The sequence below is a fragment of the Microcebus murinus genome, chromosome 17, assembly GCF_040939455.1.
Source record: "Microcebus murinus isolate Inina chromosome 17, M.murinus_Inina_mat1.0, whole genome shotgun sequence".
Lineage (NCBI taxonomy): Eukaryota > Metazoa > Chordata > Mammalia > Primates > Cheirogaleidae > Microcebus > Microcebus murinus.
In genome coordinates this window covers 51,336,982-51,349,959 of record NC_134120.1, presented here as the reverse complement: position 1 = coordinate 51,349,959, position 12,978 = coordinate 51,336,982, and the positions used below count along the sequence as shown (strand labels likewise).

General features: G+C 39.4%; 1 non-coding gene across 1 annotated transcript; it reads left to right on the top strand.

Annotated features, from left to right (window-relative positions):
• The first annotated feature begins 5,036 nt into the window (after nucleotides 1–5,036).
• LOC142861753 (U6 spliceosomal RNA) lies at nucleotides 5,037–5,144 on the top strand. Its single transcript, XR_012912907.1, has one exon. It is a non-coding gene; the product is annotated as a U6 spliceosomal RNA (small nuclear RNA).
• The last annotated feature ends 7,834 nt before the right edge of the window (nucleotides 5,145–12,978 follow it).

The window sequence follows — 12,978 nt, the reverse complement described above, 5'->3', positions numbered from 1 at the left end:
CTGGGGAATATATGTGGAAATGGATATTAAGAGTGTGGGTAATGGTGGAAGGAACATAAAATTGGATCAGACTGGCATAGATCCACTATGGCAGAGATTCTGTCTTTAATGTTTCAGCTCAGGGGGTTAGAAAGGGCTCTAACAGTTCGGTTGGTTGACAGAAACATGAATTGAAAGGTGAGTCTACTCTAAATGAAGTTGAAATGCCAGTACTGCCTTGGTATATTGTAGCAGAAGGAATCCCAAAGGCTTAGGGAGATGTTAGAGTGGGCTTATCATTTAAAAGCTGCTTATCCACCTGGAAGGGTACAGAGGACAAAACTTTCACCATGACTGTGAGAAATAAATTTGTGAAGGGAGCCCCAGAATTCTTGAAGATCTTTGTGATCCCTCTTCTCCGTAGGTCAGAAACTAAGTGGGAACTGCTGCACTGAACTGTGAAACCTGAATGCAATGGGCATAACTGGGTCCCAGGTGGCAGGTGTCAAGCGAAGCACTTAATTGACAGAGGAGAGGAGGGCATGTATGAGAGGAAGCGATTTTTAATATATATTTTCACTGTTTTATTTTTATCATATGCTTTAACTACTAAAAAGTAGAAATTTAAAACTAATAACAATGGAGGATGTTCTGAAATTTCAAAGATTAAAGCCAAACTCAAGTTTAAGTTCTATTTGCATATCTTAATCTGAATATTTCCACTGTTAAAAAGTACTTTATCAACATAGAAAGAAAGGAACCCCACTGTTATTAAAGATCAAATTGTAGGCTGGGCACGATAGGTCATGCCTGTAATCCTAGCACTCTGGGAGGCCACAGCCAGTGGATCGCTCAAGGTCAGGAGTTCAAGACCATCCTGAGCAAGAGTGAGACTCCATCTCTACTAAAAATAGAAAGAAATGAATTGGCCAACTAAAAATATATATAAAAAATTAGCCAGGCATGGTGGCACATGCCTGTAGTCTCGGCTACTCAGGAGGCTGAGGCAGAAGGATCGCTTGAACCCGGGAGTTTGAGGTTGCTGTGAGCCAGGCTGACGCTATGGCACAGGGCAACAGAGTGAGACTCTGTCTCAAAAAAAAGCTCAAATTGTAGCAAATTTCAATATTAGTAAACAATTTAAACATTAGCCAGGAAGCTCTAAATAACATTTAACTGAATTGTATTGTTATTTAAGTTTTTCTTCTCTGAAGGAAAAAAAAAAACACTATTTCTTAAGTTATATTTTATAGGTGGCATTTTTTCCCAAATGGTAAAGAAGGATAGAAAATAAAAAGCAAATTTCTGCAGGTCCTCATCCCACCAATATCCATTTCATGATAAATATTTTCAACTATTGCTTTATTTAGTTCTCCTGAGGGGTTAACACTTTGATATCTAATAATATGTTTATACTTGTATTTCTTGATTTATCAACATACACAAGTGTCTATTGAGTTCCCATGTTGAAAGTTCAAGGAATAGTTCATTTTTCACTAGCCTCTAACTCTCCTCCTTTTCCCCAATTTTATTAGTGTTTTTATTTTTGTCGTTATATTTCCGCTTGTGGTTATCTTTATAACAACAAATAATAAACATCTAATCTATTTGTGATCCACGGATTTAAACAATAACTCTTAATTGGGTTAATACCATTATTTCCTACCCACATGAAAAATAGACAACTCAAAATTGCAGCATCCAAAGCAAATATCACCACAAGCATTTCTTTAAAAAAAAAAAAAAAAAAACTTAAGAGATGCGTAGCAGCTTGACAATGAGGTCTTAATTGCATTTGCATAGCTATTTTATGCATTGCTTAATAGAAAATTCATGGCCAAGAAGGAATGCAAAATTGAGTAATTTCAGTATTAAATGAATGATAAAACAACTTTTTTTTGTACTGCTATTTGTTTCATACCCAAGAAAAAGGTAAGGCAACCTGAATAAAGAAGGAAAAGTCCTGAAGGTGAATTTGACACTGTGGCGCCAGTATTAATTAGCATATCTTAGATGAAGTGGTAATGACATCCAGATAGCTAAGGAAGAAGCTTTGTGTACATCCTCCTGCTCCTCAGACCTGTGAACCAGATTGCTAAAAGACTGCTTTTGTTCAGAATGGTGGTATCTTTTCTCCCAGGAAACAAATGGGTGTGGCAGGCAAATGTTGCCAGACAAATGTTGCCACTTTCTCCTTCTCCACAATATGTTAATATCTAAGATATAGAAAGAGATTGAATCAGACCTGAGAATTTTGCTTCCCAAGAGGCTCTATGCTGACAGTTTGAAAACTTTACTCAAAAAATAGTCCCGAGGAACAAAAGCACCTAGGAGAAGTCATTTCATCTGTTTCTGTGGGTTATTAAAGGAGCAATGGGCTAAAGCAGGGCTTCTCTTAATGGCATGCCAAGAGCCAAAGAGACAGTGTTGCCACCTGGCCCCATTATACTCTGTCCTGTCTTCTCTCCTTTATGGCATATTCCTGTACCACAGCCACCATCTCTAATGAGTAATGTTTCATTTGCTAATTTCCAGTGTGTCAGTTTCTCATTCACTAGGTTATTGTCCTTTCTAATTTTAACCTTATTAGTAAATTTTGCTTCAAAAGATACAAAAGTACATCTGTTTACTATAGTCAGTGAAACAATACAAAAACAGTAAAACTCTCATAAGCTCTGTCCACCCCATTCCTCCCACCCACCTGCCCTTGGGGACCCAGTATTAATAGGTTGGTGTGTCTTTTCCCACTCCTTTCTCCATGTATAAGAGACGTATTTTTACTATTAATAGAGTGAGAATATTACTTAGCATCTTACTTTGCATATTTCAAAATTCATGGTGGATATTCAGCCAAACTAATAGATATGTAGCTAACTCATTTTTAAAAATAACTGAATATATCAGTCACTAGTTAACACCCATTTTCTCCTTCTCTGTGAACAGACCCTGATTTTATTGAGGGTTTAAGTTATGAGGAATGTGTTAAGGTGAGATCAGCCTCTCTGTAGTCTCAAGGAATGAATCATGATTGGTCTATATCAATCATAGTAACTCCTTTGTTTTCATATAATTTTTGTGAAGTATACTATTAATACAGAAAAGTGCATACACATCAATGACTTTTCCCCAGGCAACATTCCCACATGAACATTGTCCAGATTGCGATACAGAACGTTACCTGCATCTCAGAAGCCTACTTCATGATGCATTTTACGGGTTGCCCTCTTCCAAGGTAATCAGCGTTTAATGTCTCTCACCATAGATTAGACTTGCTGCTTTTGGGGCATTATGTAAATTGGATCACACATATATATTCTTTTGTGTCTTTGTTGTTCAACACTGTGTCTGTGAGATTCACCCATGTACTATGTATAGGCACAGTTATTTTCACTGTTGTATAATATTCCACTGTATGACTATAATATAACATCTATTCATTCTGCTATTTGTATAAATTTGCTTGTTTCCAGTTTGGAGCTATTACCAAAAACGCTGCTATGAACATTCTTGTACATGTCTTTTGAGGGTACATATTTATGCAATTCTATTGAGCATACATCTAAGAATAGAATTGCTCAATTCATAGAGTGTGTGTATGGCCAACTTTATAGATATTGTCAAACAGTTTGCCAAAGTGTTTGCACCGATTTACACTCCTACCAACACTATATAAAACTAGCAGTAACTCCACATCCTAACACTTGTTATTGTCAGTACTATTTATTTCCTTTTAGTTTCTCTGGTTAAGTATCTCATTTTTGTTTTATTTCCAGTTCCTCCAACGATTAATAATCATGTTGAGTACCTTTTCTATATGCTTATTGTTCATTTGGATATATTTTATGATGCACCTGTTTAGTCTTGTGAATTTTTTATAACGTTTGTTCTTGTTGATTTGTCTGAATTCTTTATATATCTGGAAGAGAATCTATATGTATTGCAAATATATTCTCTTACTCAGTGACTTACATTTTCACATTTTAATACAAAAGTTCTTAATTTCAGTGGAATTCAATTCATCAATCATTTCCTTTATGGTTAGTGTTTTTGTGTTCTGTTTAAGAAATAATACTGGACATGAAGAGATTCTCCCACAGTATCTAGTCTAGAGGCTGTTTTTGTTTAATTTTTTTTGTATAATCCAACTGAAATTGCTTTTTCCACTTGAGATAGAGGTCACACTTCATTTGTTTATTTATGGATATCTAACTGATGTAGCATTAAATATTGAAAAGACCATCCTTTCTTCCACTGCATTGCAGAAGTACCTTTGTCATAAATCAAGTGCTTGTGTGTATGTGAGTCCGTTTCTGTACTCTCTTTTTTGTTCCATTGATCTATTTGTATATCTGTTAGGTAGGTAGCAAGGGATTCCAGGTCTCCTAGGGATGAAAGTTTGTGCCTTGCATTGATGCAATTGCCCCACCTGGGAAGAAGGACAAGGGTGGGCTCCAAGCCCCCATCTTGGTCCTGTCCCACCTTAATCTTGCCCTGAGCTACTGCCATACCTGGGGGAGGAGGGAACACCCTATGAAGCTGCCAATCATAACTTAGCATGCCAGCTGCAAAAGAATGCAGAGGACTCTCTAGCCCACGGGCCAAACAGCCTAGGTAACAAAGATTCTGGAAATTGACCTCGAAAAACCCACATGTGTAGTAAGGCTCAGGTCATGCAACTCCCAACTGTCCAAAGTGGTTCTATGGTGACATCTGAGCCACTAGGAGGTCTCAATCTGGGCACAATAAAAATAAGACTGAGATCATAACCGACCCTTTTTTTGACCTTTCCTTTTGCTGTCCCTTTACTGGGACAATTGGGTCAGGACATCATCTGCGGCATGTGCATCACGCCCTGTAAACCTGCATCTTGCTCTTGCTTTGCAATCCTATCTTTCTCTCCTCAATAAACCTCATTTTCATGCTTGCCTTACTTTGGCGTGTTTGGTCATTCTTCAGCCATGAGTGTGCTAAGAATCGACATTTCAGACCGAAACCTGACATATTCTTTTGTGGATACCTTACCATTTTAAATGTTGCAACTTTAAAATAAGTTTTGAGTGCTCACTTTGGCAGCACATATACTAAAATTGGAAATGATACAGAGAAAATTACCATGGCCCCTGCGCAAGGATGACACATAAATTAGTGAAGCGTTCGTATTTTTATTAAAAAATTAAACAAAATAAGTTTTGATATCCAGTAGTGTAAGACCTCAACTTTATTTTTATCTTCAAGGAGCCAGTTAGAAAAGGAGAGATCCGTTGTCAGAGATCTAACCCTAGGATTAAAAAGCAGACACTAGAAAGAGGGCTGTACTTTTTTATCACTGAACAATTTGAAAGTGAGTTACATGCATAATGGCCTAAGTACTTCAGCGTGGGTTTCCTAGGAATAGGAATGTTCTCATACAGAAACACAGTACAGTCATCAGCTTCAATAAAATTTAACATTGGCATAATATTTTGATTTAATCTACCATTTGTATTCTTTGTATTCCAATTTTTACCAATTGGCCCAGTAATGTACTTTCCCATATTTCCCCCTTCAGCACAGGATCCAGTCTAGGATGAGATATTACATGTCTTGTCCTCTCAGCCTCCTTTAACTGGAGGCATTTCCATAGCTTTTCACAGTCTTTTAAGACATTAACATTTTCTAAGAATATAATCCACCCTCTTTTTTTAAATAGCATGTTCCTAATCGTGGATTGGTCTGATGTTTCTTCAAGGTCAGATTTGGGCTCTGCATCCTGCTCTGGAATACCGTGTAAGCGGTTCTGTGTCTTTCTCAGAGCATCTTCATGTGTCGTGTCAGCATCTATCACCTAGGCAAAGTTTTGTCCAATTTCTCCATCATGTAATTACGGCCCTTGTTTCCCTCTTCCAACTAATAAGCCGTCTGTAGGAGATACTTTAAAATTAAGTGAATATCATGTTTTTCATAAAAAGTTCCTCACAGATTTAGCATGATTCTTAACTAATCCAGTCTTTACTGTGATGATTGCAAAATGACAATTTTCCAACTTTAGCACCCTTGAGTAGAAGAGTTTTTTGTTTTTTTTTTTTTTTTCTAATTTATTTCTCTCTCTTCCTCCTTCCCCTCTAAGAGTTAGGCAATTGTCTTCAGCTGGCCCCTGGATCGCAAGTCCAGAACTAAGTCTAATAATTTCATTTCAGGTCTTCTTTCTTATGTCAATGGAAAAGAAGCCAAACTCTGTAAAATAATATAAAGAGGTTTATTGAGTCAAATTTGAGGACCACAACCCAGAGCCACACCCAAGAAGCCTTGAGCAAGTGGACTGTGGCTGGGTTACAGTTTGGTTTTATACATTTCAGGAAGACAGGGATTACAGGTAAAATCATAAATCAATACATGGATGGCATACATTGGTTTGGCCCCAAAAGGCGAGGCCATCTCAAAGCAGGGGTGGGAGGGTGTTACAAGTTATAGGTGGATTTAAATACTCTTTATCTTTAAAGACTCTTGTAATTGGTTAAAAAAATGAAGCTTTCTCTAAAGGCTTGGAATATTTTAAGTTAAGATAAGAAAATCTGTTAATCAGAGACAAGCTATGGCCATGTATTTGTTGTGTAAATTGAGGGCCTGCAGGTTTGTCTTGCATAGCCTCAGACCTGTCACTGAGTTACCAAGGATACCTACAAGAAGGGAGGGGGCATGATGAGTCATGTCTGACCTCCCTCTCTTGGCCTGCAACTCAGTTTCAGGGTATCCCCTTGGCTAGGAGGGGGTCCATTCAGTGGTGGGGGTGGGGGGATTAGAGGGTCTTAAGATTTTATTTTAGTTCACACCTATGGTAATGCTGGGATCAGCACAGAACCAGTTACCAAGCCAATGCAAGCTCATGGTTCTCCACTGCATTATGTTTAATATTTTTTGTCAGCTTGTTTTAGACATGACCCTATAATGCACTGGATTTTTAACCTTTTAGCCCAACATGATAGTTTTTGCCCTTTGATAGTCCTTAAGATTGTTCCTATTTAGTTTACTATTTGCTATGCATGACCTTATAATATTTTTCAATATTATTTTATAATTATAGTTGATAGTTACTCTTTATTTAACTTTGCTTCCTTTTTTCCTATTTCCTTACTTTTGGGGCATGGTAAAGTATTTATTTCTTCTTTCTTTCTAATTCTTGCTAATTTTGAAAGTTTCTCAATGCTTTAAAAATATGCAAATTGTTATTTTCTGTTTATAACAATCATCACGCAACATATTTCTTTCTTTTATAAAAAATAATCGTATACTTCATCAAGAAAGCTTATGGGGGGGGGGGAATGGAGCAAGATGGCAGATGAGAAACACCACCAGACAGAGTGTCTCTGCAAAAAAGACAGTCTCTAGAAGAAATTAGAAGAAAGAAGCAAGCAGACGAGCATACATCGGCCGAGGGTCGGAAGGAGGGGTACCAGAGACTACGGGAGACTCCACGGGAGGAGGTTGCGGAGGAGAACTGGAAGCAGAGACCTCCCGAGAAGTTTGGAGACCAGTGGCAAGGGTAGGTGGCACAGTTAACTTTCCCCTCCCTTGCATCTTGGACTGCTGGTGGGCTCCCCAGCGGATAGAGAGACCTGCAGACATCAGCCCAGAGACGGCCACCGCCAGTGAGCGGTGAGCCTGTAGCGGACGCAGCACCAGGCTCCCAACTCCCTCAGGCACCTCCCTGTGCACAGACCTGAGCTGTACGGCAGGCGCCATATTGCTCCATTCTCCCTTCCCCCGACACTAACCACAGCTGCTGAGACGGACAAATACAGCCACCAGCCAGAGGCACCTCCAGGAAATGGGACCTTCCCTTTTGGGGCCCTTTAGCTGGCTGAGGGGAACTCAGATGGTGAGCTCCCTACCTGCCAGCCCTCCCAGGTGCTGCTGGCCTGGCGACTCCAGGAGAATGGGGCAGACCCTGAGGCAGAGAGACATCGACCCAGCTTGGGCTCCCGTGGATGAATTGGGACTGGAACTCCTCTCCCCGGTGGGGTCAGGGATTGAATTCTGGGGCCCAGAAGTCAGACCTGTGGACCAGATCCTGTGTACCCAGGACTCGCATTGCTCGGGGCACAGAAGGGATATTCGTGAACAGTCTACTGAGGTGTGTGTGCCTTTAAGGGCAGATCAGCGTCCTAGAGGGCAACCCTCCTCCCAAAGGGGGGCTGTGCACCCAGCCCAGGTGGCATTCCTGCACAAGGAACCTCCCGGCCAGCATCACAGCCAGGGGAGGCTCGGTTGCGTGTGGTCTGGCCTGCTGGCAGAGGCTCAAGAGAAGCCTCGGAGTTGGGGAGGGTAGAAAGGAGTGAGCCCCACTCCAGACTGCATGTCTCAGACAGCCCCACCCCCACACGCAGACTTTCTGACTGAGCTGGCCGTTCCAGCCCCTCCCTGACAGCTTTTCCTGGAAGCAGAGAACAGAACTTTGACCCCTGCTAACGGCATTCGTGGTGCCTGAGGGCAGGCTTATCCAACCCAGCTCCGCCCAGACTCACTCCCAGACCAGCCCTCACTGAGGTGGAGAATGAGGACAAACCTGGGAGTCCTGGGGCCCCACCCACCACCTGAGGCACTAGAGTGCCTCTACAGATGAACAAGACCTGGTTACAGGACACAAAAACAACAGCGTAGCCTGTTCCTCTAAGCAAGCGCCACCTACTGACAGGGAGGACATTCTGCACACCCTTTTCAAGGCACCTACTGACTCATCATATAGGATGTGGTCGAATCTCACCCATAAACACCACCTACTGGCTCAGAGACTAAACAGGGTGTGTCATTACCCAAACAAAAACCTAAAGGAAAGAAACAACAACTGATCCAGATGGGAAGAAATCAGCAAAGGAACTCTGGAAATATGAAAACTCAAATGGAAAGCACACCCCTAAAGAGGAACACCAGCCCCTTAGAAATGGATACCAACCAAAATCAGACCACTAAAATGACAGAAGAAGAATTTCAAGCATGGATGGTAAGAAAATTCAACAAGTTGCAAGAAAAACTGGATAACCAACACAAAGAAAATGCAAAAGACTCCAGGACCTGGAACAAAAATTCACTAAAGAAATTGAAACAATGAAGAAAATTCTAACCGAACTCTTGGAAATGAAGAATCAATTTGAGAACTACAACACAGTGGAAAGCCTCAAGAACAGGATAGATCAAACAGAAGAAAGAATCTCAGAGATTGAAGATAACACCTTCCAATTAAATAAATTAGTCACAGAGATAGAGCAGAGAAACAAGAGAAAAGAGCAAAGCCTGCAAGAGATGTGGGATTATGTGAAGAAACCTAATGTGAGGGTCATGGGGTTACCCAAAGGGGAAGAAGAAAATACCCAAGTGTTGGATAAGATATTCAAAGATAGAGGAAAATTTCCCAGGCCTTGCTAAAAATCTTGATATACAAGTTCAAGAAGCTCAGAGGATCCCTGGGAGATTCAATGCAAGCAGGAAGACATCACGACATGCAGTCATGTCGTGATGTCTTCCTGACCAAAATATCAACTAAAGAGGCCCTTCTAAGAGCTGTAAGGTGAAGGAAGCAAGTTACATACAAAGGAGAGCCAATCTGAATAATGCCAGACTTCTCTACTGAAACTTTACAAGCAAGGAGAGACTGGGGCCCCATTCTCACTCTTCTGAAACAGAATAATGCCAGGCCTAGAATCTTATTCCCTAAAAAACTAAGTTTTGTATATGAAGGAGAAACCAAGACATTCTCAGATAAGCAAAGACTGAGGGAATTCACCCAGACAACACCAGCCCTCCAAGAAGTACTCAAAACAGTGTTACAGATGGATCAGCACAATAAACATTCATGAATGTAAATCTACTCAAAAGATAAAGATCAAAGGCCAGATACCACAATGGCTCAAAAGAGAAAACAAGGCAACAAAGTTCAACCCAACATAATGAAAAGAAATCTGCCCCACCTATCAGTTATTTCAATAAATGTGAATGGCTTGAACTCCCCACTCAAGAGACATAGGCTGGCCGAATGGATAAAAAAAATACAAGCCAAGTATCTGCTGCCTTCAGAAAATGCATCTAACCTGCAAGGATGCAATTAGACTAAAGGTAAAGGTGTGGAAAACAATATTTCAAGCAAACGGAAGCCAAAAGAAAGCTGGTATGGTAGTGCTGATTACAGATAACTTAGTTTTTAAATCAACAAAAGTAATAAAAGACAAAGAATGTCACTATATAATGCTGAAGGGTACAGTTTAACAAGAAGACATAACAATTTTAAATATATATGCACCCAACCTTGGTGCACCAGATTCATAAAGCAAACTCTAGTTGATCTACACAAATGGATAAACAACAACACCATAATAGTTAGAGACTTTAACACTTCACTGACAGCACAGGACAGATCCTCCAAACAGAAAATTAACAAAGAAATAATGGACTTAAACAGAACTCTAGAACAAATGGGCCTGACTGACATTTACAGGACATTCTACCCCAAAACCACTGAATATACATTCTTTTCATCACTTCATGGGTCATTCTCTAAGATTGACCATATCCTAGGACACAAAGCATGTCTCAAACAATTTTTAAAAATAGAAATTATACCATGTATCTTTTAAGATCACAATGCAATAAAAGTAGAAATCAACCCTAACAGGAACTCCCATTTCTACACAAAGTCATGGAAACTAAACAACCTTCTGCTGAATGACCACTTCATAAATGAGGGAAATCAAGATGGAAATCAAAAGATTCTTTGAACTAAATGACAAATGAGACACAAGTTATCAAAACCTGTGGGACATAGCTAAAGCAGTCCTGAGAGGAAAGTTTATTTCCATAAATGCCTATATCCAAAAGTCTAAAAGGTCACAAATAGACAACCTAATGAATCGTCTCAAAGAGCTAGAAATAGAAGAACAGACCAACCCCAAACCCAGCAGAAGAAGTGAAATATTAAGATCAAATCAGAACTAAACAAAATTGACAATAGGGAAACCATACAGAAGATTAATAAAGAACCAAAAAGTTAGTTCTTAAAAAAAAATAACCAAAATTGACACACCTTTGGCTAGACTAACGAAAAGCAGAAAAGAAAAATCTCTAATAAGCTCCATCAGGAAAGATAAGGGAGAAATTACAACAGATGCCACAGAGATACAAGATATAATTCTTGAATACTACAAAAACTACTATGCACACAAACTGGAAAATGTGGAGGAAATGGACAATTTCTTAGAAACACACAGCCTCCTTAGGCTCAACCAGGAAGAAATAGAATTCCTGAACAGACCAATATCAAGTAGTGAAATTGAAACAGCAATAAAAAACCTTCCTAAAAAAAAAAAATCCTGGACCAGATGGTTTCACACCCGAGTTTTACCACACCTACAAGGAATAACTGGTACCTATCTTGCAGAAATTATTCCACAACATCGAGAAGGGTGGAATACTCCCCAACACATTTTATGAAGCAAACATAACCCTGATACCAAAACCAGGAAAGGATGCAACAAAATAAGAAAACTATAGACCAATATCCCTTATGAATATAGATGCAAAAATTCTCAACAAAATCTTGGCTAATGGAATCCAGGTGCTTGTCAAGAAAATAATCCATCATAATCAAGTGGGCCCAGGGACGTAGGGATGGTTTAACATATGCAAATATGTAAATGTAAACACACACTATAAACAGAAGCAAAAACAAAGACCATATGATCCTCTCAATAGACACAGAAAAAGCATTCGACAAAACTCAATACCCTTTTATGATAAGAATGCTCAACAAAATAGGCATAGATGGGGCTTACCTAAAAATGATACAAGCCATATATGACAAACCCACAGCCAATATCATACTCAATGGGGAGAAATTGAAAGCATTCCCACTTAGAAGTGGAACAAAACAAGGTTGTCCACTATCTCCACTTCTATTCAACATAGTGCTGGAAGGCCTTGCTACAGAAATCAGACAAGAGAGCGGAATTAAGGGCGTCCAAATGGGAACCAAAGAGATCAAACTCTCACTCTTTGCTGATGACATGATATTAAACCTAGAAAACCCCAAGGATTCAACCAAGAGATTCCTTGAATTGATAAATGAATTTGGTAAAGTCGCAGGATACAAAATCAATACACAGAAATCAGAGGCATTCATATATGCCAAGACAGTAAAAGTGAGAACCAAATCAAAGATTCAATTCCCTTCAAAATAGCAACAAAGGAAATAAAATACCTTGGAATATATTTAACTAAGGAGGTAAAAGACCTCTTCAGGGAGAACTATGAAACACTGAAGAAGGAAATAGCAGAGGACGTAAACAGATGGAAGAATATACCATGCTCATGGAGCGGCAGAATCAACATTGTTAAAATGTCTGTACTACCCAAAGTGACCTACAGAGTCAATGCAATCCCTGTCAAAATACCATCAGCATTTTTCACAGATATATAAAAAATAATTTTACGCTTCGTATGGAACCAGAGAAGAACCCATATAGCAAAATCAATCCTAGGCAATTAAAACAAAACAGGAGGTATCAATTTACCAGACTTCAAACTATACTACAAGGCTATAGTAATTAAAACAGCTTGTGATTGGCACAAGAACAGGGACATTGGCCAGTGGAACAGAACAGAGAACCCAGATATAAAACCATCCTCATATAGCCAACTAATCTTCGACAAAGTAGAGAAAAGCATGCACTGGGTAAAAAATCCTTATTCAATAAATGGTGCTGGGAAAACTGGATAGTCACATGTAGGAGACTGAAACAAGACCCACACCTTTCACCTCTCACAAAAATCAACTCATGCTGGGTAACAGACTTGAACTTTAGGTGTGAAATTATTAGAATTCTAGAGGAAAATGTTGGGAATACTCTTCTAGACATTGGCCTAGGCAAAGAATTTATGAAGAAGACCCCAAAGGTAATCACAGCAGCAACAAAAATAAACAAATGGGATCAAATTAAAAAGCTTCTGCACAGCCAAAGAAACTGTCAAGAGGGC